Source organism: Ips typographus, linkage group LG4 (assembly GCF_016097725.1).
Source record: "Ips typographus isolate SLU linkage group LG4, UJ_Ityp_2.0, whole genome shotgun sequence".
NCBI lineage: Eukaryota > Metazoa > Arthropoda > Insecta > Coleoptera > Curculionidae > Ips > Ips typographus.
In genome coordinates this window covers 3,010,113-3,016,422 of record NC_138425.1, presented here as the reverse complement: position 1 = coordinate 3,016,422, position 6,310 = coordinate 3,010,113, and positions in this window count along the sequence as shown.

The following is a 6,310-nucleotide window of genomic DNA, read 5'->3' as shown; positions in this document are numbered from 1 at the left end:
AATATTAAACATTACCTGGGTGGGTTTTGCTTTTATAAAGTATGCGTAATGGTATCGCGGATGGTAATCCAATCTAACTTAATGGTTGCAGCGTGCAAATTTGTCTTTTTTTTAATCTTATCAATTCTAATATTAAAACGTGTTCTTTGATAGGACAAGTTCGTATGTGTTGAAACTGAGTTATCGCCGTTAATGAAAGACAATAAATAAACCGCTTTAAGTGCGAACTATCAACATTCAGAAGTTTAATAGACGTGTGTACGTATGTTAAATTGATTTTAAGCAAATAATCGTCCAAGTTTATTGGTTTTAATAACGAGTGTGTTCTTTCAGCCATGTCAAAGTTGTATGCAACGAATCAAACTCTTAGTTGCTAAACCTATTTAGTAATTTTCCACTATGCGAGAAAGAAAATATTGTCAGGGATTAACATAAATTATTATACCAACATAAAACATCAGTCAAGTTTTCACAAGGTAGAGAAATCTGAGTTTTTTTGGTTTAAATTGGATTTCCCAGTTGGCTAATGTATGTCACGTTTAAATATATAAATTTCACATCTACACAAAAAGTAGTTTTTCGTTTGCATCTATAGATATTTTTCCCATTTAGTTTGGCCTCCGGCTTTAATCTACTACTTACTACCCATGAAAAAAATGATATATTATACACATATTTATTTATCCGAGCACACTGCAACGATGGTTCATATAGATTGTATCACTAATTGGAAATATTGTGTTTTAATTTAAATTGTAAAAGTTAAAACGCTTATACAGGGTTAGCCGCCCAAAACGTTCATTAAAAGTTTATTAGGATCCAATATAAAAAAAAAGTTTTGGAAGCAAGATAAAAACAAATTTGATGAGTGCTATGTTTTAAAAATATTTTTATCTTTCTGTCCCTTCCGATTTAACCGAAAGTTGATTTTAATGGGAACACCCTGAATATTATTGTATTTTTGAATAGTCCTATCGATTTCAAATATTCTTGATGTATCATAACCTATATCTATCTACAATCATCTTCAAGTGTCATAACTCCTAACCAGAATGAGATAGAGCAAGACCTTGCATGTTCTTATCTTAGGTTTTTGAGGTCTATCATTTGGTAATATTTTTAATTATGACAGATGATGACGATCAGTAAAAAATTGACACTTGTTAAATTGTCTAATATGACTACTCAATAAATCCCAAAAAGTTAAGATAACATGCAAGCTGTTTTGCTCTATCTTATTCAGATTAGGAGGTATGACACTCCAAAAACTAAAAATGTCATTTTTCAAACGTCAGTATTTCGAAAACCGTTGCAGATAGCTATAGGTATATGATACATCAAGAATATTTGAAATCGATGACAAAATACAAAAAAATTTGAGTCAAAGACTTTGACTAAAATAAGCAAGTTGACAACTACTTCCGGTTAAACCGGTAGTGACAGAAAGATAAAAATATTTTTAAAATATAGCACGCATCGAATTTATCTTACTTCCAAAATTTCAAATTTCTATAAATATTTGATTCTGACAAACTTTTAATGATTGGTTTGAAATCACGGTAACCTTTCCGGAAAATTTGAAAATTGTACTAAAAACACCATACAAATTATCAAATTATAGATAAAGACATTACCTAGTTTTTTATAACTACCTATAAAGCCAAAGTGTACGAACATCAATTATAGTGGCGTAACGGTTATGGTTTTGCTAAATATATTTAATTAGCATTAAATATCTTTTGCATGACGAAATAAAATAAACAGAAACCTTTTAATAGAATTGCGGCACCGAGGCCATAAAACATTATTTTATCACACTAGCCAGTCAAATCTTAATTTGCTATTATAACATTAAATCAAGTTAATGACCTGACAATGAATTTTTTTTAAAACGCACACAAAATTTGCACTTTACCGTTTTAGTCTGTTTACGTTCTTAACAATTTAGAAAACCGATATGCAGACTAGAGAATCAATGCGCCCAGGTTCCGAGGTAAGCGACTGATATCCTCCCCAATGAGAACGGCAATAATCTGTCCTTCACCTCCACCTCCTTGCATACGTTTCCCTCTTTCACCCTCCGGTTCCGTTTGTTTCTATTTTAAAAGTGCATAGAAGTATTGATATTTTGAAGTATGGTAAACTTACTTCATATTTAAAATCCGCATCAAGAAATTACAAACCGAAGAGGACAAAGATACTGGAGAGAGAACAAATTGAAGAATTTTTAAGAAAAGCACCGGATCAGGAATATTTACAGGTTAAAGTAAGAAGTTCAGGATGTTAATCTTTCAATTTACATATGAAATGTTTTATTTTGAACCTTTTACAGGTTGGAACGATCATGGGAGTAGCAGGTGCTTGTCGATGCAACGAATTAACCTTTTTGGATATCAGCCAATTCCAAGACAAAGACAGTTACTTTCATGTGCTGATTGGAATACGAAAACAAACATTTCTCTCAAGTAAGTAATACTGCAATAAAATCCGACAAAAGTAAAATATATTCATTAATTGTCTAATTAAGTTTCTATGAGTATAAATATGTTCTACTCAGAGGTGGTTGCATTAGACAAATAATTGAATAAAAAAGACTCTACCAGGAAATCGAAAATGAACATATACCCTACACATTCATACACTATTACAGAGTTTAAGAAACTTTAAAACAAATTCAAAAGTTTGCAAAGAGCTTTTAGGGTATACATCAACTTCACATTGAAAACTTGTGGTGGGATTCACTAAAAGTTAATCAAATACACAGTGACTAATTACCTATCAATCCGATTTAACCACTTATTAATTAACATATCCTGTAAAAATGAAAAAAAAGCAGCGTGGTGGCATAAAATTAATTTGTCAGGAAATTGTTAATGCTGTTCCAACATCAATAAATACTCGCTTACGAACACCTGCTTCCATCGCCTACGGGACTTCATCAAAAGGCGTTAAAAATTGGACATTAACAAGTTTCTAAATTAACACAAACCGAAGGAATGGCAGTTAATCGGCAATAATTAAGGACAGTGTACTACACTGGGTACTAATCAACGGAGTGATAAATGAGCTGAATAAAAACCATTAACCGATATTCTGTTGCCAGAACTAAATGAAAAAAGCTCCATAGGGCGATAAGTAGTAAGACCTTGTTAACGTTTTGTGAGTCTGATTTTGAGTACCATGTATTTTATGGTACCATTAAAAGTAGTTTCGAGTGTGTGTCCTGTATTTTAACGTTACATTATGTAAATTTGTGCAAAAATTAGTTGGCCGTTAAAAGGCTTTATATAGAAAAGCAGTCCGCAATTTATTTAACAACCTAAATTGTTAGTTTAAGTTATGTGAACTAATCATTTTGAAAGGTCTCGCACCTTTAAAAACGACTGTTGAGAGCCATTAAAATTATTCAGATCCTACATAAATTTATGGACCGGCAGTATGCTAAAGAACTCGATTGTTGTTGCTCTCAGTTAGTACGAGGTGTGTGAAGAAAGTAATGAGACCGAAAACAATGCTAGCTATCTTCCAGGAAGTTGAGATCTTTTTAAGTGAACCCCTTTATTTTAAAATGAGTGTTGAAATACACAGTAGAAACGAAAAAGCTTTATTAGAAAAAACTTTGTTATAGGCAACTTTGTTTTATTTTCTAAAGTTGCTTAAACCAATAACAAAAAATCAGCAGTTTGCTGAATAACCTATTACGCACCAGCAGGCTCGGATACTTAGGGTGTTATAATGAACCCTCAAGTTAATGAGATTTTACTATTTTGATAAGTTTGCTCAAAATCATGGATTAATTGCCTGAGATTAACTAGCTGTAAATGAACACACTTGGATATACTGTAGGAAATCAAAATCGACTTTTATGCTAAGTACAGGGTGTACTAATGAGAGTTGGGTGAAAATAGCTTTTATTTTCAACCAGGTATGTAATAACGTTATTTCTTATGTGTTAACCAGGTGGAAAGATGAAAATTACCTGCTTTTACTTTCCACGCGGGTGTCTGTCTAAAGACTGTTTTATAAATTACCCATCCGGTTTATGCCGATTTAGAGCAATATGGGTCCAAGTTTTGGGTTCTTCAGAGTGGCAATAAGTACGGAATGGGATTGATTTTCAGTAAACAAACCTCGCACCCAGTGGTACTAGGCTTCAGATTGCGCAACTGATTTAGTATCTCTAATGATTTGGAAAAACTGGCAAAGGTTAATCTTCAAAACCCTAACAATGAGTGCATGTAAACAATCCCAATTTTGATTGACAACGTTGAGGAAAGAACATGAGTTTATTTGTACCCGGAATATGAAAATAACACTTTCAATAACATTATATACCCTAGTACATACCAGATGTCAATTATAGAATAAAGTAAACTTTAACTTTTTTAAATATAAAATTAGTTTCCTCACTTTTTTCCCACATCTCATATAGGGAAACCTTAACTTCGGTTAAAGCTGATTTTGAGAACACGTTGATTACCTACTTGCAACCGCATTTATTTACAATATTCAGCTAATTACATCCAATAACAGCCCATTAAAAATAAATTACAATGAAATTTGCTGATGATATACTAAACGCGCGCAAAGGCTTCGATAAGGTGGAAACCAGGTCACCGTTTTTCAAAATTACTTTATCTTGACGGTCATATGTAATTTAACGAGAACGTCTCTGTTGTTGTGATGAAGTATACAAAAAAAGCTTCAAGATGCAATCTTGTGGGCTGGTCCCATCGGTGGTAGTTTGGTCGGTTCCTTAACGGTACCGTGGTTCCAAACAATGGACAATTTAAAACGACTCTCTGATAAAAATTATTTTTTAATTGCCTTATAATAATGATTTTCCGAAGTAAGGAGGAGATTTTTTCTTTACATGAATGGACTCGTAAAACTAGTTCCGTAAACACGTCTATGTGTATTTACCTTGAAATATCGTCATAGTATTAAAGTCTAACCCTTAGTGGAGATTGAATAACGAATTAAACGAGAGAGATACAATCACGACACTGCCACAACGAGATTTATTTGGTCGAATAAATAACAATATCCGTTTGCATTGTAAGCGCGATAAAAATAATAAATTAAAAATGGAAAAACAATTAAAGAGTAGTACCGGTGTATTAGGGCGTATCGGTACTGCTGATTAACGACAGTTTAATCCGATATAATGGGTCGAGAATGCAGGTTGAACACGACTTTTATTAAGACCCAGTGTTGGATTAATTAAATCGTGTTTTAAGCCCTTGGTGGTTGTCGGTATTGATGTCGTGAATAAAAGCTTAAATCACTTAAAAAACTTAACAGAGAAATTCTACTCTTTTCAAGTGTCGAGAAAAATGACTGATGGTTTCTCATTGGTCTTACAGTGCATCAATCATAGCACGCCACATGCCAATTATGTAATGAATATTTATTCAGAGGATGATGAGAAAATATTGCTTTGCTTATTCGCAAATTTACGGTGAATACTTTATGTTAAATTGACTTAACTGACGTAAGTTATGACCGTATACTGATTTTTAGTTAATCTGGTATTTTTTTTGAAGAACGACTCGTGTCGAATCTGGTATATAATTCGATAAGCATTTTTTTTTAATATCGAAAGCGTAAAATAATAAATATATTATATATATTAAGAATCTGTTAAGATCATCTATCAGACACAAATAGAATTTCAACTCGAAAGAGAAGTTCGTCATGACGAAACTGTTTACCATCACCGAATTAGAATATGCCTTTAAAAGAGTAAACATGGAAGAAATATCGTCAAAGAGCTGTTGAGCCACATGTGGTTTGCTGATGACATTGTTATAACTGCCGAGAGTATTGAACAAGCACAGACTATGTTGGAGAACTTAGAAACAATGTTCTCAAATGGCAAACATAGAATTATGTATACTGCCAGTACTAACCTATAGCGCAGAAATGTTACCGCTAAGAGGTGCTCAGGGATCTATGGAGCGGCAATACTGGGTCTGTCTCTGAGAAACAGTATACCCAAGGTGACTATACAACATATGACGGATGTGACTGAGATTAGAAAGAGTTACAACCGCAAAGTGGAACTGGGCTAACCATTTGGAACGAACGAACAACGAATGGATCAAAACGTATTCTGCAGTCGAAACCAAGCTACAAAGCCTAGAGAAATAAAGGCAGACCTCCGAGGAATCCGAGAAACTGGATACAGGACAAACAAGACCGAAAGCGGTGATAGACACTAAGGGAGATAGTGGACATGAACAGCCGTCTGATGATGATGAGAAGGTTACAGAAGGACAGCATTGCACATTTCATAACTCAATTAAAG